The sequence below is a fragment of the Anas acuta genome, chromosome Z (genome assembly GCF_963932015.1).
Source record: "Anas acuta chromosome Z, bAnaAcu1.1, whole genome shotgun sequence".
NCBI lineage: Eukaryota > Metazoa > Chordata > Aves > Anseriformes > Anatidae > Anas > Anas acuta.
Genome location: NC_089017.1, coordinates 33,922,951 through 33,946,377, shown reverse-complemented (window position 1 = coordinate 33,946,377; position 23,427 = coordinate 33,922,951). Strand labels below are relative to the sequence as shown.

Sequence of the window (23,427 nt, the reverse complement as noted above, 5' to 3'; positions counted from 1 at the left end):
TCCTACTTCTCCAAAAATCACCTCTTGCTCTAAGGGCAAAAAAAACCCGTAACTCAACCACTGTAATTGTCCATTGATATCAAAAGCACAACATATAACTACCTGATGTCCTAAATTAACGTGTCATACTGCTACATGGCAGCTGAAGCATGGGAACAGCTTAAATACTGCTACAGGATCAGTGGCCTCCAGCAGAAGGGCGGGGCAAATACCAGATAAATATGTGACATCCCAAAACTTCACAACTAACAGTCTTGCTCCTGGTACAGGCTGAAACGGGTTTTCACAGCCAAATTAATGCATGGTAACCTGAATACATCTGGGTGCCAGCTTTTTAAGGTATCACAGGAGTCACGCAAATGCATGAGCTGGGAGCCTGGTGAATAACGTACAGTAATTTAAATTACCTGACGTAAAGCTTTTGTGAGGAACAATTTTAGAGAAGAAAAACATTCTCTATCACTTCCCATCTGTAAGAATCACAAGCAGAAATGGGATGTCAAATGGGTTGTGTCAGAACAGAAGCAAGTCTCCAAAATGCAAAACAAAGACTTCTAAGCCACCATTAAGTATGCACTCTGCTGAGCTGCGCTCATATTTGGGATTACTGTGGTAAATTCCTTTCTAGAGAACTGCAAGAACTTTGCACCCAGCAGCCAAGCTTTGCAATGTGCTGCTAGGTACAGCTAGTCATTTCACATGACTACTCTACCTTTTATTTTTTTTCAGTCTCATGTGCCAAAAAAAGATAGATGAGCTACTAGTATGTTCTCTTGTTAAAGGATTTCACAACAAAGGAAGAAAATCAGATACAGGTCTTAAAGCATGCATTCTCTAACGCCTTCAGTATTTCCTCTCCATATTGGCAAATTCAGCACTTTTTCTCCCTCACATCTTTCTTCAAGGTATATAGTTCTCTACTCCCTCTTTATTTCCTTTCCCAGTATTGCTGTTCCAGGAAAATACTTCTGTGGATTTCTGAATCCACATCTACAAACAATTCATTCCCATTTGTCTTGCCAAAAACATCTCCACTAAATCAACACTGAAATCCTTTTTTGTAAAAATGAGCTCAGAATAGCTTAGAATCAGAATGACTTAGAATCAAGTCTAAGCATGACTTGATTCGAAACAAGAAACTGTAATTTATATGTTACAGATTTTAATCTTGTTTTGATGTACATTTCAGACAATTTCAAAGAATTGCCTTGCCAATGCAGAGGATGAACTTTGCTAGTGTGCTTCCGACACACAGGTTTTGGCTATGCAGACACAGAGACTGGCCAGTTGATAAGGCTCTCTCTGACTGCTGCCAACAGTTTTTGGGTCACAGATGGGAGCAGGCAGGAGCTGAGGAGCAGGAGACCCCCAGCAGAGCTCCGGGGTATGGCTCTTCATGCCCATCATCTCCCGTGCGAGGCCAAACAATGCAGAGGCCCAGAGTAGTGGCAAGGCAAGGCCCAGCATTTCCCATCTTCCACAGGTACATCTGGCTGCGCTGAGCCACTGAACAACATCCTCAACATTCCCAGTGCCCGTCCTTCCTCCCTCATCTAGAAGAAAAACAACATTGCTTCAACACCAAGGAGAGGCACTGACTTCTAGTCCAAATTTTCTTCGGTATGTGGACATCCTTCATGGTAAGGATGTTATGACCAAGAGTCTAAATCAGATTGGCCCCATATTTTTTTCTTCAAGCTGCTAGGATTAGCAGATCTCAATCTGCCTCACCTATTTTTATAATCACACCTTAAAGGAAAAAATAACCTTCTTGTTCCTCTGCCCCGTGACCTGGTTTGTCAACCGGAAAGAAGTGTGATATGTGCCACCAAATGGTAACTGTTCCAGTCATGGGACCAGTTACAGCTGAGAAACCTCTGGAGGATATAACAGGACCTGATTTAAAAAAAGAATACATTTTTCCTACATTGGGGTCACCAACATCTCCTGTTTAGTGTGTCCACCCTCCAACAATTAACCTGTTCATCAGACTTACTGATGAGAGCTTCCCACCAACCCTAGCCACTGTTAGAGTAATGACATTCCTAATTAAAATAAACCTTATAGTCTGCCACCTACAAAATACCTACCTCTAGCAGCACTCACCACATCTAACCTTCAGATCAAACACTAGGTTTCAGAAGGCACTTTGGCAACCTTGCTTTATCAAGGACCTCACAACAACCTTCTGTTTTCTGTTTCGTTGTAGTTGCTTCCCTCTTTCTCACTCTCCCCTTTCTTTTTTTTCCTCCTCCTCCTTTTTCCTTCATGAATCCCATTCATAGCTGGGGGTACTGCCTGTGCTTTACACAAAACTTACTCTTCTGGGCACTTTGCCCACAACACGCTCTCTGCTGGATGCTGAACTAGCAGGGAGAGGGCAAGAAAAACAAGCTAAATATTGCTCCCAACAAGCTCGACCTGGCAGAAGACTTCACGTTGCCAGAGGCAGCGTGCAGGATCCCTGCAGACAAAGCAGCCACACGCTCTGTACGAACAAAGATGATCCTCTCCTGCTCCTCCCTGCTGCTATCCACGGGCCGTTTCACACCAGTAACGTAGGCACCACACTCACAAATCTTTTGCCCTGCTGCATCAAAACCGGACTGATGCTACCCCAAAATTTCAAGTGCCATTTTACCCACCTCAATGAATTGTCTTTGTAGCTCGGGACGCTATTTCATTGTTTTAACTGCTAAGGGATATAAAGTCTCTAAGGTTTTAAAGAGACTCTGCACCACCACTTCAGCCTTCAAAACATAAGCGAGGACGGCATCTCCGACACACAGCCCCGACCAAGCCGTGATGTAGCACAATTGTCACCGCACGCTCGCTTTCATTAGGAGGGCTGAGAGATGCGGCCCCCATTGTTGTTGCGGGGTGGGTTTTTTGTTTCTCCTTCCCCTCTCCCCCACAGCCTTCGGGCAACGAGCCGGCCGGGCAGCCCCTAACCCACGGGGGGGCACACGACCCCTGCCCTGCCGCTGGCCGGAGGGGGAGCGGCGCGGGTCCCCGCACCACCTGCCGCCCTGCCCACACCTGCCGCCGGCCGCACGGCCCCGGCACGGGGGGCACCGGGGCCGAGCCGAGCCGAGCCGTGCCGCTCCCTTTCCCTCCCCTTCCTCCTTTTCCCTTCCCTTCCCTCCCCGCTGCCGGGAACAAAAGAGGCCGGTGCGGGGCGGCCGCCGGGCAGCGCGGCGCTCTCCCCACGCTCCCTCTCCCCAGCCCAGGTGCCGGTGCCGGTGCCGGTGCCTCCCCCCGGCTCTCACCTGGGCCCGTCGCGTCGCGGCGGCGCGCTCAGGGCGGCGGCATGGCGCTCCCCGCCCCGGACACGGCGGGCGAGCGGCCGCACGGCTGCTCGGCACCCCCCGCGGCTCCCCGCCCCGGCTGCCGCCCTTACGCAACTGGCAGCGGCCGCCGACGGCGCAACCCCCCCGGGGGAGACGCTTCCCGGCCCCGAAAGGAGGCGGCTGCGCCCCTCCGCCGCCTCCTCCTCCTCCTCCTCCTCCGTCCCGTCCCGTCCCGCCCCCGTCCCACCGCACCGCCCCGGCACGGGGAGGAGCGGGGCCGAGCCGCCCGCCCCTCGCCCCGCCCGGCGCCGCGGGGGTGCCCTCGGGTTGGGGGGCTCGGCGCCGCGACCCCCGGGCCGGCAGCGAGGCGGTGGGGAGGGTGTGGGAGGGGAGAGAGGTGCAGCGGGGTGCCCGAGCCCCCAAAACGCGGTGCAAAGGCGCAGGTGCTGTGTGTGTGGGGGGGGAGGGTCGTAGTGGTGGTGGGGGTCTCTGCCGGGTGTGAGCAGCGCCAGCGAGGGGAGGCACAAACCCGCAGCAAGGGAGGGCGGCGAGAAGCAGGCGGGTACCGGCTGGTTATCGTTCCGTTCAGGCTTAGGGAAGATAGAGAATAAAGTTATTCACGCGTTTGGGCTTAAAGAAAATAAAGGTACTTACGTGAGCCGGTGCCCGGACAGCCTCCGACCTGATAAAAGAGCTGGCTGGAAAATCTGGCTCTGGTTTCTGCATGTATACATAAACCTACATAAATATATGGTCTGATTTGGACTACTATCAAATCAAATCAAACCCCCAAATATTCTCGATTTTAAGGAACCGGTGCCCGCAGCTGTTCCCTAGCATAGCACATCATCGGTCTGATGTAGAAACGTGGAGGAACTGAGGAGCTCCAGCACTTACCTTCGCTGGAGACCCGGAGCTCCAGGGCAGCCGCCCAGGTTGCTGGCTTTGATGTAGATCTGACAACGGGCTGCTCTTAAGTTTGGGACCTCCCACCGTTTCCAGTGCACTGAGGTTGGGCCAAACTCGCTACAAATCGGAAAGAAAAAAAAAAAAAAAAAGGAAAAAGAAAAGAAAAAAAAAAAAAAAGCCCTGATCAGATTCAAAATGCTTTGAATGAAACGGTTCTGGAAATACAGCCAACATTTTCCAACTTAATTATTTCCTTGGGAAAATTCCAGACAGCTGGGAACCAAGTGATAACTCATGCATATTCCTATAAACGCTGCCCTGTAACTTCTCTTCTAGCCATTTCTTCTTTGTTTACCGCTGAGCGCAGCCGGCCCGTGTTCGCGTGCAGCCCGAGGAGACATCTAGTGACTGAACCCTCAAACTGCAAATCCAATCAGCCCGAAACCTTGGAGGTCGCCCTCTTTTCGGGGCCGAGAGGCGAAGGCTCCAGGACACCGTCCAGTGGCCACCATCCTCAGTGGGTGGTGGAGGCCGATTTCAGGCCGACCCCTTCGTGACCGAGGTCTGAAGCAGTGCTGGACAGATTTGTCGGCAGAGGCGCGGGACGGGCTGGGGCAATTCCTAACTTGCAGTAAACCACGGCGAAGGAAGCCCTTGGGTATAAGGGCTTATAAGGCGTTTTCATCTCCCTTTGATCGTGCCTTTGTCTTCTTCAGCTTAACTTTTTTTTTAATGCCCGGGAGCACAATCCTTTTAACACGTGCGACTGTAAATCTTTGCCTCATTTCAACAAATGCACACACAATCTGAGTATTTGCCAGTGACTTTAGTTTTGAAGACCAAGCCAAACTGACGGCAGCTAATCTTTGTTTAACGTGAAGTTCAAATATTTCAGCTGGAAAGCAAATGTCCATCTTAAAATAAAACAAAACAAAATCTGCACTGCACTGGACATCCATTTTACACATGTGCTACTGTGCTTGCCCATGAAACACACATCCTCAATTATTAATTCAGTTGTCTCTTTGGACAGACAATTGTGTTCATACACAGTGAAACTGTAGCAAATTAATAGTTGGTGTACTCTTTTTACTGAATGGACTTTTTTTTGTTATATTTTTTTTTTTTATCATGTGTCTGACATCCTGAAAACCACTTTTACATCAAAACCCTCCTTCAGTTATCTTTCTTCATATATTCCTGAACTATTCCTTGAGAATGCCAAATGAAACAGAATGTTCATGCAATTTAATTTGTGGAAATCTCATGAAATATTTAGAGTTAAGCTTTCTTTCCCTTTGAGAAATTATTTTCACTTAACATATTACTCCCACAGAAAATGTATGTAAAGATGATTTTGCCAGATGGATAGGTTTTCTGGTCCCATTAAATAATAGAACTAGCCTCTTAAAATGTGTTATTCTTAACTGTTTTTTTTTTTAAACAATGCTTTTTTTTTTTTTTTTTTTTTTTTCCTCCCATTCACACACAGCACTGCTTATCCATTGGAAAGATATGGGTCTAAGACCAGAAAGAAGCATTTACTTCTAAAACATTTCTTCAGACTGCTGATCAACATTCCCAGTTTGAGATGCACAAAGATCTCGTTTCAGAGATATATGGGTAGATGTTTGTTGGTACTGTATGGGGGCAAAAAGTAGAAACACTTCTACGTAGATGAAGTAGTCCGAAGCTAAATACATTGTTATATATACATGTATTTTAAATGTCACACACACACATGCCTCTCATTAATCTGACTCAAATCACAAATACCTGCCAACTGTGAAAACAGCAGATCAGTTACAGAACGGAATTATCACCCAGAAGCTACAATTTCCAAATGTGATGGTTACATGTGGACGTAACAGTAACTTAAACCCCTAAGTATGTGGAAGGTCGGACTGCAAGATTACCTGACTGTTTGAAATCTCGATATCAAACCCAAATGGTGCACTGAAGCATTGCATCTACATCTGGCACGACTTCTTCCCTCACACTTCTTTGGGTTTAAGCAGACAAATCCTTGTGCTTGATGTATATCACAAACCTCAAAAGCAGCAAAAGACAGATTTGAAAGAGAACACTGATGTGGTGACCATGGTCTGATGATTTCAAAATTAGTAAGAAGGAAGCCACCTTTTGTATTTCTAATCAAAAGTAAGTGCGTCCAGTTACTATTCAAGATCAGGGCCTAACTCTGAATTCCTATCCAGGTCCTTGTGATTCAGAAAATTTTGCTTTTGTTGGTGTATTGCAGATAAGAGAGCAAACATACATATTTCTTTCCTTGTTTCTTTGCCTTTTCTGGCATTCATCCCGGGTACTCTGTGGTAATACCTTTTCCATATAGTAGCTGTGTTTTAAATTATCATACTAAACACATGTATTTTTAATTACCTCTCTGGGAGTTTAACATACTGTGTGGCAAAGAAAAGTGAGATTCCTGAAATAAAACAAAGGCTGCCTGGGCTGAAGAGGTTTGCTGTTGGTAAACTCCTGCTCCTACATTGAAACACGGTGCTTCAACTAAAACTAGCAGCAGTTAACAAGATGTAATGACAGCTTAAAGTAGAAGCATTTAAATTGCACACTAGAGGAATGCTTAGATCTGTAACCAGGTTTTAGGACAGAGTAGTTTCAGTGTGTCTTCTTGTGTCATAGTGTATTACAACTCCTCTCCGACATTTGCACCTTGAAGTCTTCCCCTGCCCACTGAACGACTGTGCCTTTTTTGTTAATTCATGTCAGAACAAAGCCACTTAGCACTCAAGTTTCTTTTTGCAGGTCTATGAGAAAGTATGAAGAAAGTCACTGGAGACTTCATTTACTACTACTGAAATCAGTAGCACTAAACACAGACAGCAAAAGCCTGTGTTATGTGGCAAACATAACAAGACTGCAGACTGCTCTGGGTTCTTCAAGGATTTCACAGACCTCCTTAAAGCTTCCCCTAATCAATCCACTAAGTTCTATCAGAGCCCATCTATTCATTCTCCCTCTTCACTTCAGATGTTACCAGCAATTTTACATCAGAGAAACACATTGGAATTTCAAGATTCTGGGTCATATAGAGATTAGAAAGTGTTGAAAGCCAAAAAGAAAAAGTGAGGGTTTTTTTTTTTTTTTTGGTCTTTTAAATGTTATTCTCTGTAAGCAGACACTGACAGTGAACCAGCAAAATCATTTCAAAACTCCTGTTAATGAAGGGAGCGCAGGCTGCAGTGAAGGTTAAAGGACGATTTGTGAACTAGGATTTTCAAAGAAAGGTTGAATATAACTATGAGGACCAAATGAGAATAGGCTGAGTAGACAGACATATATAGCAGAAAAACATAGAGGCAAAGTGAGGGAAGTTGAGGGGAGGCGAGGCGAGGCGAGGCGAGGCGAAGGAAGGGAAGGGAGATAAGGATGTATTTTGTCTTCCATAATTCTGTAAAGTACAGTTTGGAAAATACACAATGCAAACTCATATAGCATTAATTTTTAATATTGTCTCAGTAAAAGTCACAATTCTCACCAAAGCTATCCATATGCTGAGTCGTCTCACACCAAGAAATAATTATAATATTTTTTTTCCACTGTGTTTGGATTTTAGTTCAATGTGACTTAAAACATTTAAACTGATTGTCTTCTGTATTTAAATATTTTTCCATGGGAAGGCTTTTCTTTGAAGGAGTCCACCTTCCAAGTCAGTTCAATATTTATTTCAATGTGATTGGTGTTGATATGTAACACCAAAAATACTAGGAAACTGCAGTAGTAAAGTTGGCTTACATTTACTGGAAACTGATTGTTAAATGATCTACTGGTAACCCTAAGGGCAATTGGGTCCTATCTGCCTGTTTGGTCAAGAAACAGAAACAAAATATAACCAGAAAAACTACTAGTCTAGTCAGTCCCAGAAGAGTCTGGTCGGGAGTGCTATGCTCCTAAACCAAAAGCTGAAGCCTACAGATCTTTACATATCTATTAGACTTTTTTTGATAAATTATGGATTGTGAGCTCTTATATAATCATAATCCATAAAGCAGACTAAAAATCATTAAATGTATTATCTCCTACAAGTTGCCTGCCAGAATTTAGTGAGACTATTTGGAATATCTATGACTGTGTTTCATCTCATGCACTTAACATTATCACTTTATGGCATTTCTACATTCATAATTAGTATTAATAATGCAGAACATGCATATTATTTCTGTGCCATAAATATATGTCCTGAGGTTTTTTTTGGTCTAATTTGTGTTTAGCAGACAACACTTTTAGTTAACGCACTGAGAAATTTACAAAAAGAAGAGCAGAACACAAAACATAGATTTCTATTCTTCACTCACATTGGCAGATATATTCAATATAGCAGACACACACACACATACACACAAACACACAAATGTTTTGTCTTAATCTTGGAGAAAGAAGGAAAGTCTGGCTTCCACTGCTGAGAAATGTATTATAAATGATTTGCATTTATATTTAAGAATTACATATCTGATTGAAGGCACAGGATAAATATTTACAAGTAGAAATGCTCAGGAACATCACATAACTAAAAAACATTCATAAATACTTCCAGAAAAATAAAAAATAAAAAAAAAATAAAAAAAAAAAAGCTATAACACTTCTAATGCATTCCCAAACTCAAGTGTAAAAGCTGTATTTGCAGGTAATCCATTTCATTCAAGAAGAGACATATGCAAGTAAGATACTTTTTGTATCTTTGAAAAAATAACAATTAAATTGCAACCTTACAACACCAAGGGAAGATACATTTTCATGGCATAAAACAGGGTTGAAAACAAAGCTTCCATCATGCAGTGCAAAACTGATCGCTTGTACAATATAATTTTCTATTGCAAATCTTTGTGCACAGCTTTGGGCTCTAAACTCCAATATGCATTCAGACCATAGTCCTCAAAATGATACTCTTTTTATTAAAAAAAAAAAGTCTCTAAAACCACATGAAAACACACTTGAAGCACTTTTGAAGCACATACTGTAGAATAATGCTTACCTTGTATTGTATCAATGCAATCATATGCCTACGTAAAACTGGAGGGGTTTGTTTCCAGTAAATTTTCAGTTTTCTGTCAACACAGTATGTCACCAAATGGCTGACTGAACCTTTTTTCCTTTTGGGAAAGAACAAATACGAAGGCTAATTACTGTTACAGGAAAAGTTATCTGTTGGGTTCCCTGCATGGGATATCATCCTGACCTTTTTTTTTTTTTTTTTTTTTTTTTTTTACAAAAACAGGAATTGAAGTGTCTCATATGAATGACAGCCAAATGTAAAAACAAGAAATATTTGACCATCAGAAACGAGTCCTTTGATTCTCCGAGGTGCATTTGCAGTGCTGCAAAACACAGTTCATTTAAAACAACAGAGAATTTGGGTTGACATACTCAGTAATTCTAAAACACATGCCTCTTCTTTTAAGTCAGCCTCTAAAACAAGAATGTGAAATGCAATGACTGACTTCAGTGAGGTTTATTCAAATAAATAAATAAATAAATTTGGACTATCTGTCTGTTCAGTGAGCAGAGGTTTCTTTAGCACAGCAGCTTGTACCAACAGTAGCTAGTGACAAGAGATGGTAAGAATATAAGAAAAAGTTAACTAATCATACATCAACACTTCATTGTCTAGTCGCCCATCTCCCAGTGATTGGAGGCTCTGGATCACCTCTGATACACTTTCATTTTCCAGCCATTAAAAAGAAAAAGAAAGCCATGTTGCTTTCTGAATTCACATAAGTTCCTAGCACCCACAATGCCTCATGACAAGTTGTTCTACAGCATAACTACTTCTTGTGAGAAATACTTCTTCTTGCTAGGTTTGGAGCTTTCATGTACTTGTTTCATTTGATACTCCAGAGTTCTTACACTGAAAAATAGTCATTCCTTCTCCATGCCACTCATACATGTTCTCCCCTATTCATTTATTTTCCACTCTAAATACATAAACAAAGTATGTTTCCTCGTTCCTTACATGGAAACTGTTTAATATCTCATCATCCTTAGAGTGCATTATCATTCTTTTTCCAATTTGATACATTATTTGTTTTTAAGGTAATAGAACCAGAATTGCAATAGGCTCCACAATATGGGCACCCTGTATATAAAAATCTAATTTTTTATTCTCCTCTTCTGCACAAATGAACTCTTAAGTCTTTTTTCTTCTAATCACCACTGATGTCTGCTTAGTAATATTAATTGTAATGTGAAGACCTTACATTCCTGAACAGCAGCTTTCTAGAGCCTGTAACTGTGCACATAAATTTTACTTAGGACTTCCCAACAACTGGTAAATACCACAACCAGATCTGTAACTTTTTAAGAAGACTAAGAAACTCATCAGATTAATTGCATGTTCGTGTTCTGAGTCATGTAGGAAATAAAGCAAGATAACTTAAACTTTGGTTTTATTTTGCAGCTGCAAAGCAGTTAAGTGGCTTCATCCAGTAGCTCAGTACAGGCAGCAGCAGCAGCTGAAAAACTCTGCCATTTCATGATCACCTTTTATTTCCTGTGATCATATGCACTTTGGAGGACTAGGAACTACACTGCGGCTCAAACATTTTCAGTGCCACCTAACTTTTAGAAATGTTTTTTCAATAAGGTTTATGAGTGCTGAAAGGGAAAGCTGAAAGGTCACTTACAAACTCATCCTCTAGAGAGCTCCAAAAACTCAGATTACTGAGATATACACATTCATGAACAGCTTCATATCAAGGAACAATGAAAAACTGATGAGCTTCACAACACACCAGGAAAAAAAAAAAAAAAAAAAAAGTGTAAGAAGCAGAACTTCACTTGCCTGTTGTCTTCTCAATTGCTGCCATTTAATGTTAAGGTAAATAATTAGGGGGGGAAAAATAAAGGAAAAATGCTTGAAAAAGTACAAGTTATTCACAAGGCAAGACATGTTCTCAGTGTAAGCATGCCATTCTTTGCACTCTGAAGGTTAGACAACACTAAATCAGGCAAGTTCTTTTCTGCTGACCATTTATTTTTGCATCTATTTCTTTTGCTACCAACCTACTATGTCTCTCCTGCTTTTGGTTCCATTCCCTTCCCCCGCTGCTTGTTGTACTGCAACAGAAGTACATTTGCTAAGCAAGCCAGATGTACATGTTGGACTGATACCAACGTTTTATATTTAACTTCTACCTCCACAAAATTTAATGGAGTAAGCTGCATGGAGCAAGAGGACAAAAATGAACAAACCAACAAATAAAACTACAAAAACCCCACACCCAACAGCTGCAAACATACTGCATGTTTATACACAATGCATCCCAAACTCAGACAGCAAAGATTTTTTAGAAAATGACTTCAATTGAAACTTCGGGCTGAACATGCAGATAACAGCATGTATGTGTCATGTCAATTTTCTTCCTGTCTGAATTAGACAGACTGGAGACATTATGAAGATGAAAAAGGTAGCCATGACTTAAGCCAAGCACAGGGAAAAGAATGCTAATTGGGGTAAAACAAACAAACAAACAAACAAAACAGCACTACACACAACCAAGTCTTCCAAGTCTTAAAATGATCTGAGCTAATGTCTGCACAGCAACAGATACTGAGAACAGAAAGGGTCCTGCTGGCTTCGCATATCACATAGACTGTCTGCAGGACCAGTTTGCCCACTGTTTTCCAGTACGCATGGTGTTCTGTAGCATACATTTATATTGTTTATACATGTAAGGAATCACAGATGGTGAACCTTTCTCTGTGCTGAGCAACAAAATGATCAGACCTTCCCATGGTCTCAGACTAACTCTACAGTGAGGCCTGAGCAACATACCAGCTTCCTGCTGGCCCCTGCTGCAGAGACAATTTCATGCAGGCCTTGGACTAACCTTCCTCCTGGAAGTGAACCAGAGCCGTGCTTTAATCCTAAAGAATGAAAAACAAAGGAGTCAAGAAATGAGCTTGGTAAACAAAACAAACGTAAACGGGTGTGATGAGAACTACTTTGTAAAAAGGAGGTGCTCTTCAGCAGGCTTGGTCAGAACAAGAAGCTGTCTGAGACTGGGTAAAATTTGAGCCCTCTCCTTGAAGTGCACCGTGGCTGGAATATAAACCCTTAGAGATTCACAGTCCAGCCAACAGAAAAAGGCAAAGAGTGAAATACTATTGTTTCACAATGCTGTGGATGCTTTTAGGTCAAATGTCTTTCCTATGCACAAATAATTGCTTATTCCACAACTACAGAGATCATCAGCAAGTTTGTTCTTTTAGTTCATCTCACTTATCTAAAGTTTAAAACTTTTGATGTTGTTTCAACTCATATGCTTTTCAGGGCATAACCCGCCCCCCTCCCACGACCCAAATCCTACATGTACATAGTTTAGCAACTTCATCTTTGTGGTGTGATTGATTAAGTATGAAAATCATAAAAACAAAATTAGGAGAAACAGCGTAGGGACTATTTTTAATTAAAAATTGATATATATAAGTAAACACTTTGTTGCCTTTTTTTTTTTAAAACTAATTTTATTCTGTGTACTCTCCAAGGTCACTTTAATTGAAAGAATGTAGAGAAGAAGCATTTTCCCTGTTTATATTGCATTTTTGGTATTAGATTATGTCCGCTGAGCTTCACAATTTTTATTGTATGTCACAAGTAACCAGGGAGAGACAACACTTCTTCAGAATCTGAGAAATGTATCTATAAATCATAGATTGATTGAAGGACAGGCATTACAGAAACCATTTTCACTTTAGAAACATTCTCCTCAAAGCAACGTAACGAATTAAAATGAGATAATGGGCACAAGTGTTTTTACATGCTGTTATTTCAGAATATCATTAAAATTTAAGCAGTACTATTTGATCTATTTGTCTTGTATAGTAAATACTCAGTAACATGCTGCTACATACAAAAAGCCTAAAAGATTGTTCAGTAATAATTTTTTTTTTTTGGGGGGGGGGGGGGGGGGGGGAAATGTATGCCTCATTAGACTTCCAAATTTAAGCTTTTATTTATTACCTTCTCCCTTCCAATCTTTCTCTGTCCTGTGTCCCTCCCTTCTTGTTCCCCCAAAACTTTTCCCAGTCCCCAAAGGGATCCTATTTTATTTGATGTATTTACAATGCCTTGTGAAGTACTATACAAATATATTCAGGCTGTCTTAATATCTGCCTTGGAAGGCCTGCAGCTCTACAATTAAGTTTCTCAATACAGACTGCATATCAGCTTAATGACAGAGATTGCTGACTGGTACAACAAAAGGCCTGAGATGTAAATGGCTCCTGTATGTCTCATTGGTGCTAATCCTGGAGATCATTAATCACATCTTAAAGGGAAATATTAGTGATTACTCCTGATTGGTTCCAGCAGGGGAAGGGGGGTAATAAATAAATACATAAATAAATAAATAAATAATATGGCTGACATTTGGCTATCACTATTTGAAAGTACCATATTCCAACCCAGAATTGGAGTGGAGCAGTACCTTGTGATCTGGAATTGTTTGCCTGGAGAATATGGCTGCCTTCTCCCTTCAACAGGATTTCACTTCCACCTTGATATACATGTCCCTTGCACTCACCAAATTTTCCACTGTTTCCTCAATGAGAAAAAAAAAAAAAAAAACAAAAACTACCTGAAACTTCACAGGAAGCCCATTTCTTTCTTTGGACTACTTCTGAGTTACAAACTGAATTACAGATGTATTTAAGGTCTGAACAGTACTGTCATGTGAAGGCCATTATTATTTCAGGGCCAAGTAATAAAAGGACCCTGGGAAAAAAAAAAAAAAAAAAAAAAAAGGACAATGAAGGGGGTTTGCATAGGAATTGTAAGGAACAGCAGAGCTTAGGAGAAAGTTCTTCATGGCTTAAGGCTCTTAATATTTAGATAATGCTAGAATAGAAAAACATCTCAGTATGGACCTGGTAAATTTAAAGCACGAGAGGACTACATTTAACGTTTGATTAACACTTCGTGATATGTTTGATACTTCAGTTGTAGTACTGAAATCTCTTCTAGATTACAAATATCCTAAAGTCAGAGAAGTCTCGGGATCACTGAGGCCAAAGCTGTGATCTTCGCTGCCGTGTAACCTAATACAGCAGTTACAACCTCAGGCACCCATCCTTAACCTCCAGACCCATAGAATGCAGAATCTCAGAAATGGTTGTGCAAGCAGGAACACATAAAGAGAAGTGCAAACTCAAGTGCATCTACTGGTGGAGTCAACTTCCATGCCTCTTTCATCAGCTTGAAGTTTCATTGTTTGCCTTTAAGACTCTAGACTCTCTGTTCTCTCCAGAACACTATAGTTACACCAGAATCTATTCTTTAGTTTTTCAAATAAGTATTTTTAGTGTGTGTTGCAGCTGGTGCTTAACAATATAACTTGAACATCCTTTGAAAGTTCAAAACCCAAGAGGTAAATCAGAAGTACTAGATTTGGAATAGTTTGTCTTGAGGGAGAGGGATAAACTCAGGACTTTTTGTGGTTCAACATATGTTTTTGATATACCGGATAGGGTTGGGCTTGAATTCACTAGCTCTTCCTTGTTGAAAAGGCCTATAAACATCCTCAGGGAAACAGATCTCTTATAAAACTTTACAGAATGCATTCTGTTGGAACTAAATTCCAGACATTATCTACACTCAGCTCTATAGAAAACATTTTTAAAAAAAGTCTAATTGATAGTATCATTTCTATTTCACAATACAGCATTGTCTTCCTATCAATCTGCTTGCATCCTCTCACAAACAGTATAATCATTAAAGACTACTTAAAAGGTAGCAGATAGCTAACAGGATACAGACACTTTTATCTTTGAGTTGACTTCAACTGCTTCTCCAGCATTTGAAAAGAATGATGGATTTGTGTTTATAAAGTGACTTAAAAACAAAGTGCAGAGGAATTGCTTGATGCCAGCATGGGGAAGCATACTGAAGATTGGCAATTTTCTTGTTCCAATACTATGAAAACCACTGTCTGTCTTGTAACAGTTACTGAGTTCATATTCTCAGCAGAAGGGTCAAGCTCAGGAAGGTTTAACACAAATTTTGGGATTTACCAGTTCTGGTCCTCAAGTCATTAAAAGGGACAGTCAATATTGCTGATGAACGCTGTCCAGAAAACATGCAAAATGAAAAGGAAGTCAGGAAAAGGAAGAAAAGAAAAAAAAAAGACAGCCACACTGACCTAGGAGTACATACTTGAAACATAAGAATAAATTCATCTAAAGAGAGTAGTATCATTTGCCAATTTTCCTGCTAGCATAGATAGATGATCACATATTCCTACAGCATTCAAAGCCAGAGCCTTCCCATTGAACAGTATCAGCTAGACTATCTGTAATAAAGTTTTTTCATCCTAGCATGTTTAATGTATTAATATCTAGCAAGTAGGGCATATGTCAGCAACGGGCATAACCAAAATTAGAATGCTTTTAACTGTAATCTCATCTAAAAATAACTTTAATAAATTCATTGTTTTAGCATGTTTGTACCTCACTGTCAATGTTTGCTGTTCATTAGTGCACAGAATTGCTGCTTCTAGGCATAATAAAATGTATATCAGTAAAAAAATATATGTAAACATTATTAAACAGAAATGAAGAAGTTTTATTTAAACAATTCTCTGTCTGCTTACAGCTGTTACCTACCCATAACCTTTGTTATATGAATTTCTACAGGAAAGCACATGGAAAGATAACATAACGAAGGCAGGTGTTTTCAGACATACACTTCTCAAGAAAACACAGTATGATTTACCATTGAAGGTTTGAATTTCCCATGAATATGTTACATTAAACACATCAGAAATTTAAAATACAACACATGTAAACAAAGTTACCCTTGAAGCAGTTAATCTTATCTGGGCAACTGGAGCTTGACTGCAGGTCTGGTTCAAAGGGCTTACAAAACCCACTTTGATTTACAGCTCCTACTTTGTGAAGACTCTTCTAAGAATATAAAAGACCCAAAACAGATTAAAATTCTCAATGTCTTCAGAAAATACTTTCAGGTCTAATTAGTTGTAGCAAGACTGGAAGCTTCAAAATCATGGCAACTGCCTTCAGAACGGTTTGTCTATGTTTTTGGAAAACTGTAATTTTGGTCCTTTTAGCTAATAAAAACAAAATAAGAACCTAGAAAATTCAAATATGGTCAGACTGAATGACCACATTATTTGTTTTTCTATTGTACTAAATAGCTATATTAGGATCAGTTCCTGTGCAGGACTGCAAACACCCAGATTCCATTGCCATGAAGCACCAAGACAGCTCTGTACCTTGTGATATCACCAAGGCCACCAGAAATGTCAACAATAACTTTGCAGGGACCTCATTATAGAGCTTAAAACATTTTGTTACAGTGCTCTCCAATGGTGTCCAAAGTAGTGGGGGAAGAGGTACATGCACGCTAGGGGGTGTGCAAGACAGTTCACTGTGGTATAGGAAGAATATGTTTTTGTACCACTAATAAATAAAACTAAATTTGAAATTGTGCATACACCATCTTCATTAGTCTTTTTAACTTGTGTATATTTTTATAATGTACATAACATTCTAGTACAGCTGTGCATTTACGTAATTCATAAATTAATAGATACATGTATCAGGGGTGCCTGCTCAAAATGAAATGTTTTAGAGGTGCATGATCCAAGATGCTGGGAGACCACTGGTCTACTCATAGTACAGTAATGGTAACAATGAAAAAAAAAAAAAAGGAGGACTTGCTGTCATTAAAACTTTTTTTTTTTTTTTTTTTTAAATCAGAATCAAGTACTCTCCCAAGGACATGTGACAATGCACAAGAACTGAGGGAAAAAAAGTAGTAAATCTGTAGTGTTTATTCCCCTCCTCTCTTTTCTGACACTTTTTATTTTTCTATTTTCCTACTTCATCTCTGTTTACAGTTATATCTGGCACTTTTCTGTCCTGTACATTTTCCCTCCTATTTGGACTAGTTCAATCTAAAAAAACATTTTATAAAACCAGAGCTCATACGTCCTTTTGTCTTTTTATTTCCTTTTTATCATTTTGTCTAGTTCTGCCACACTTCTCCGTATTCCCAACATCTCCCCTTTTTCTGTCTCATTCCCCTCTTTTCTTTCCCCTCCTTTTTTTCCCCTGTCCTTTTTTCCCCTCCTTTACCTAACTGCAAGCCCCCTTTATCTTACTTGCAGAGCCATCGTTGGGCCTTCCCATTGTCCATTTCCCTCAACCTTAACCTTTTTTCTTTTCCCCGCTGGGACCTTGCATTTTCCACATCCTCTCTTTCCTGTTATTTTCTTTTCCCATGACAGGAGGGAAGAGAAATACTTGGGAGTAGAGACATGCCTTTGTGGTGTTCTGTTTCCTCTAGCCTTCCGGCTACCCTTTCTCTTGGCAGCAAGCCTTTTCCAGCCAGAGTAGCAATAGCTGACCACACGCTGCAGCAAGTCCCTTCCTGCCTGAGGTCCTCTGCACCACCAAAATATGCAATGCAGCGTGCCACCAGTGAAGCCTTATCCACTCCTGGCAGCAGGCTGAGAGGTTTCTGGGAGGATGCCCTGGCTCATGAAGCACTGAGACCAGCATGGCAACAGGCAAAGAGGACGAAGCAGGCAAAAAGAGGGAGCAAGTAACAATATGTGGTGAGAAACCAGGTATGTGCCTGTGAGCTTCAGCTGAAGAACAAGACAATTCAAAGAAAGGCTTTCTATACTCACAGGTGGCAATTACATGCCAGGACGTATTATTTCAATTATAGTGTTACAGCAGGATTCATAACAATTAGCAGTCTGGCAACATGCAACTTAGTGGTCAAAAGTCACAGCATCTTGAAATCTGAAGTTATTCATGTAGTTGCTTCACCACTGCTGCCATTTTCAAAAAGACGTTACTCTAGGTGTTTCCACATACAAAATGTCATAAGAAATTATCAGCTATAATGCAATGTAAGCAATAAAATATTGATGTAGATACTGAGGGAAAGATATATATATATACACATATACTTCTTAGAATAAATCTTAGAATAAATAAAGTTAAAATAAAGGGTTACTATATGAACTATATTTACACACACCTTTGGCTAAAAGATATCAAAACGCTACAGTATACACCAGATAACTTCACTATAGAATTAAAGATGAATATTTAAATTCATACTCAAAATATATGTAGACACATGGCTTTACTGCTTTAAAAAAGTGTTAAAAAAAATCTAAGACTTTTTTGAAGATAACCATTTCCTTTTTTGACGTTTCCTTCCTTTTTTTTTTTTTTCTGAATTATTATACTGTAGAAACAGTATCAGCATTCTGTGTTACTTATTTTTCCTAATAACAACTAAAAATAAGTAAAAATGTCTATAGAAGTATTAATCCATATACACAATCGGTACTAAATGCTATAATTTATAAAGTTTGGCTCTTCTCTATCAGTTTATTTGAAAGTATGTGGCCACATATTCAATAATGCAGTTTCTTTTTACAGTTCCCCTTACTGCTTCTCATACAGAACACAGCAGAGAATAACTACAGTGATTAAGGAGGCAGAGCACTTGTCTTACAAATAAAAATGGAGAGAAAGCTGCTGGCAGGCAGTAAGATGGCTAAGATGATGGCAGAGTTGTTTACTAAATCCTGCAAACTAGAAATGAAGGACACTGAAACTTGTAAAACAAGGATTTAAACAGAGAAAATAAAGTAGTGTTATTTTTTATTATTGTTATTATTTTACTGTACAGTGAGCATTGAAATTCTTGGATTTGTTTTCACAGAACAACAGCAGCAACAACTTTAAAAGGGGCATAAACATTCACAGACAAAACATAAGTAGATATTAAAAGACGCAAGTTTGAATGTACCCTTTATCATTTCTTGTTCGATAATTTAAGAAGGTCTGCATGGCCTGCCTTCCTAAATAACATCTGTGACTATCACTATTGGAGACAGAATACTGGGACAGATGGACAACCGAACTGACTCACTACTGCATTTCTTATATTTTTAGAGAACTTACTGCAAGGAAGCATTTACAGTATATTAGCTGCTACTCTGCATTTTCAGACCCACACAGAAGCATGATACAATTAAAGGAAAGAAGGATGAGCAATCCTGCATTTATGGTAGGTAAGATCACAGGGTATTGCAGAACAACCAACAAAAGTAATCAATACATTTGTTTAAGGTAAAACATATATTATGCACCCATATCCTGACGCTTTACATGCAGTCTATATAGTGCAAGAAGTTGCAATAATATAAAACTAAAGACCCCTGTGTTTCATGGAAGCCCAGCAGGGTGGATCAGCTCCCATCATCATAACTAAAATTGTTTCTTTAGTTAGATCTACATACTATATAACAGGGAAAACAAAACAAAAACAACTCTTTGAAACATAAAAGAAAAGCACAGAAAAGAAGTGCAGACTGTTAAATCATTTACTGTGAATAAGAATCAAATCCTTGGCTGCCATAAACATTCATGACTGACTCCAGTAAAACTGTACATATATAACACATATTTCTAACTTAGATTCTTCTATGAACTGACATTAACTTATGGAAACATGTAATTTACTTATATTTTATCAAACACTTAAATAAACACACTGCACCTTGTAGTCTGTACATGCACTATATGCTGAAGTGGTTCCTGGTTACTACTTATTCCAATTATTTAGCCTACAGTTGAATTACAGTTCAGTAATGGTTACAGTTCAGATAGAAGAACAAAAGTACTATTAAACACATACATTCTCATAGATGGCCACATCCTCACAAAGAACACACAGAAAAAGAAGACGACTCAGCCCAGAAGTTGTTGATCACTGACGAAGCAATAATAGGAAACAAGTCTGCATTTGGTTCATTTATGTAGTTGTAAAAAAAAGGGAGTTCATACAACAACATAAAATGAATTAATATGAGTTTTTAAAATTTTATTCTTCATCTATCCTTCTGTTCTGATTCCAAGTTCTGTGTTACGTCATTAAAGTGGCCACAAAATCTCTGACAGGTAGCAGCTTTTATTCAAACTTGTTGCTAACTAAATATGTTACCACAACACAAGAAGAAATCTAGTAAGAAAACCATGCAATACTCTGCCTTCCTCTGTACAGCATGATACAAGAGAGTTGTCCATATACCATATAAAGGAGTAAACTGTATATTTAGCACTACCCACGTGCTGCCTTGTGTAGCAGAACGTTCTGAAAAACACAATGCCTCTTGTCAGCACTTGCTCAATTTTTTTCCTGGAAGTGCTTCTAATAAATGAAAACATGCCCATTAACAAAACATAATAGCATCGTCTGGGAGGCCATTTCAGACCGGCGACCTCAGCAGACAGCAGCACGGATCCTATTCTGAACAGTGCAGCATCTACCAAATGGGCCACAGGAACTCAATCAAGAACTGGGGCTAACTCTGGAGCACTGCATGTGCCTCCAAATCAGTAATCTGAAAAAGCTTCTGGTGGTGTGCATCCACATTCTTTTGCTCTCTCTGGGATGGCTTACAACTTCTTCACATTTAAAGCATATTTGGATTGTATGATCTTCAAAAGCAGATGACTTGCCCAACCAAGAAAAATGCTTTAAAAAGAGAGCTGAGAAAGACTTGTATTACTGTTGCATGCCTTTGAGGTACCACAAGAGTTATTAACCAAATCATATTCATCTTTTTATTTGTAATAAAATTTTAATACTGTTACAGCTTAAAACTCATTTGGATCACTGGCATAGCTTTTTCAGAACAGTATAGTAAATCCACCATTTACCTGACTCCAGATGAAAGCTTAGGGCAAAAATGTTTGTGGCTTCATGGTTTTGGAAGAAAAAAAAAAAGATTCAACATTGTTCCCAACAAGAGAGGCTGATTCCACACTCATATGAATATGACCTATGCTCTTGTAGGACAAAGGGCACTGCAACCTACCTAACATAATATGCACAGCTTCCAGCACTATAGGAAGACAAACTGATGATCAGATTCTTAATAATCTCTTCAGTATCTTCTCTTCTGTGCTGATGGTTAAAAAACTTGTACTTTCAGTTCTAGCATAGTCCTTTTTGTGTGTCTGTGTATGCATATGCATACATATATTTACATGTGCATACATAGACACCTGCTTTATATTGGTTGATATTAAGGAACTTGAAATTGTAGTCTGAAAGTCAAAGATAAAATATTCAATTCTAAATAGCTCACAGTAGTCTTACAACTCCCACTGCTTTCAGTAAGCAAGAAACATTTGGAAATGGGACGCTGTAAAAATCACATAACCATTTGTATGATACCTAATTTACCAACCACAAAACCTCTTCTAGCCAGCAAAATCTTTTTGATGTTTTCTAATTATTTTGAAATAGAGTATTAGGTTAAAATACCATACTAACACCTCTAGAGAAAACCTGATGCTGAATACGTTTTAAGGTTGACGCCTTTCTCCCTGGAAAGAAATAAATTTTTACACTATGTGAATTTTTACACCATCCATTTTTTAAAGCATTTTCACTGGCAATTTATCAGACATATTTTAGAATTTTACATCCTTCAACAGAAAGAAAGAGCAAAAGATCTTACCTGAAAACTGAAGACAAAAAATAGAGTGGATAATTTATCATAATCTTACAATGGTATTTCTTCAGAGGGAAACACTGTTTCTTTACAATTAATATTGTCTCAATGCAAACCTGTTCTACATGTCAAGAAGTCCTTTCATGCTGGAATGTCACTCTGATGCTATGTCAGCTCAATAGGTCTTCAGGATAACTTTTGATGAAGTGTCAAATATTCAAACTATTTAAATGAAGAGCAAGCCTGATTCAGCTGGTAGCTCAAAGTTGCATGTGTTTTTTTCTCACCTCCAGTGAGAACACAAATTTTTCACTTGCATCTTACAAACACTATTCAAGTGGATTAAACCAAACTTTACTAACCAATTTTATTTAAAAAAACACTATCCCTGTTTGGGCTTATCTACTGCTTGCTAAACACAAAGGTCATAAGGGAACAGTTGTGGCAGCAATATTCCCACCTGTGAGAAGGTCCAGGACCTCTTTCAAAGGCAAAGACATTTGCCTTTTTCAGGATTGCCTGTTTATACTTTTCAACCTTCCTTTAGCGGTAGAGTAGCAATACAAGCTCTGATAACACTATCAATAGTACAAATTCTGGTATTAGAATCAGTCCCAACAGCAGCATATCAACCAGCAGCATATCAATCTCAGGATAAAAAAAATACAGGGGCACTTCCTGTAGCAGTCTTCGATGCTTTTCTGCTGCTGAAAGTTGAAACATCATAAGTGGGAGGCTGTCAATAAACATAATTCCTATCATCCTTATCATTCGAGTCTCTGATTCTGAGCTGGTGTACAGTGATGTACAAATATGAATAGTGCCAATTATCTAAAGGATTTCCATACCATACTTCACAAAATCACAGCACAACTGAGGCTGAAAGATCTTGAGATTACCTAGTCCAACCCACATAGCTCAGAGAAGGGCCAACTTCAGCAGGTTGCCCTGAGCTGTGTTCCATAAACTGAGCTGAGAGTATCCCTAAAGATGGAAACTCCGCATCTTCTACTCGCAGCACTCCAGATGTCTCACCCCACACCCAGTAGAGAGGAAGGTTCACCTCTCTAAAACTGCTGGCAAGTCTCCTCCTAATGCAGCCCAGAGTGCTGATGGCCTTCTTTGCTGTGATAGTGCATTGCTGGCTCATAGTCAGCTTGTCCACCCCAAAGTCCTCCTCTGAAGAACTGCTTTCAAGGAGATCAGCCCCCTAGTTATGCAGGTTGCATTTTCCTCCTCTGATTCTCAAACACTACTTACCTTACTTCTTAATTAGTTTTGTCACTTTACCTTCCACTACCAATGCATACCACACGCTGAAAAAAAAATGTAGTTCTGTAGTGAGGTACTGAGTAGCTAGCTCTGTAGCACAATAACATTCAATTAAAAGAGCCCAATTTTTCATGTTCTTAAAAAAGGTAAATTAACTTGGAAATCCATTAGTAAGAGTAGCTAACGGAACATATACTTAGAGCACTTTGCTGCCACATGAGAACAGTAAACAGAAGTGAGATCATGGCGTTATTTATTTCTTAAAATCTGTGGCTGGGAGTGAGATAGCGTAGGCTCAAAACATGCCCCAAAAGACCACACCTTTAGTGAGTAATCATAGTTTATAGAAATAGAGTTTTTTTAAAAGGTGATTTGCCAGGTTTACAGAACTAAGAAGAATTTACTGT

The 23,427-nt window shown here is 39.6% G+C and overlaps 1 protein-coding gene and 1 long non-coding RNA gene across 4 annotated transcripts in view; one reads left to right on the top strand and one right to left on the bottom strand.

Annotated features, from left to right (window-relative positions):
• The window catches only part of CEMIP2 (cell migration inducing hyaluronidase 2), a 55,470-nt gene extending 46,140 nt beyond the window's left edge, over window positions 1-9,330 (bottom strand). Inside the window, exons 1-2 of one of the 3 annotated variants that reach the window (XM_068666220.1) lie at window positions 9,214-9,330; window positions 4,188-4,316 (exon numbers count right to left, since the gene is read on the bottom strand). The gene's annotated coding sequence lies outside the window, so the exon portion shown is untranslated. Of the gene's footprint in view, window positions 1-3,269; window positions 3,440-3,944; window positions 4,011-4,187; window positions 4,317-9,213 lie in introns of those variants that run through there. The other 2 variants (XM_068666219.1, XM_068666218.1) reach the window with 2 other exon arrangements.
• LOC137847756 (uncharacterized) lies at window positions 3,563-5,141 on the top strand. Its single transcript, XR_011091060.1, has 2 exons — window positions 3,563-3,733; window positions 4,101-5,141. It is a non-coding gene; the product is annotated as an uncharacterized lncRNA (long non-coding RNA).
• Window positions 9,331-23,427: the final 14,097 nt, after the last annotated feature.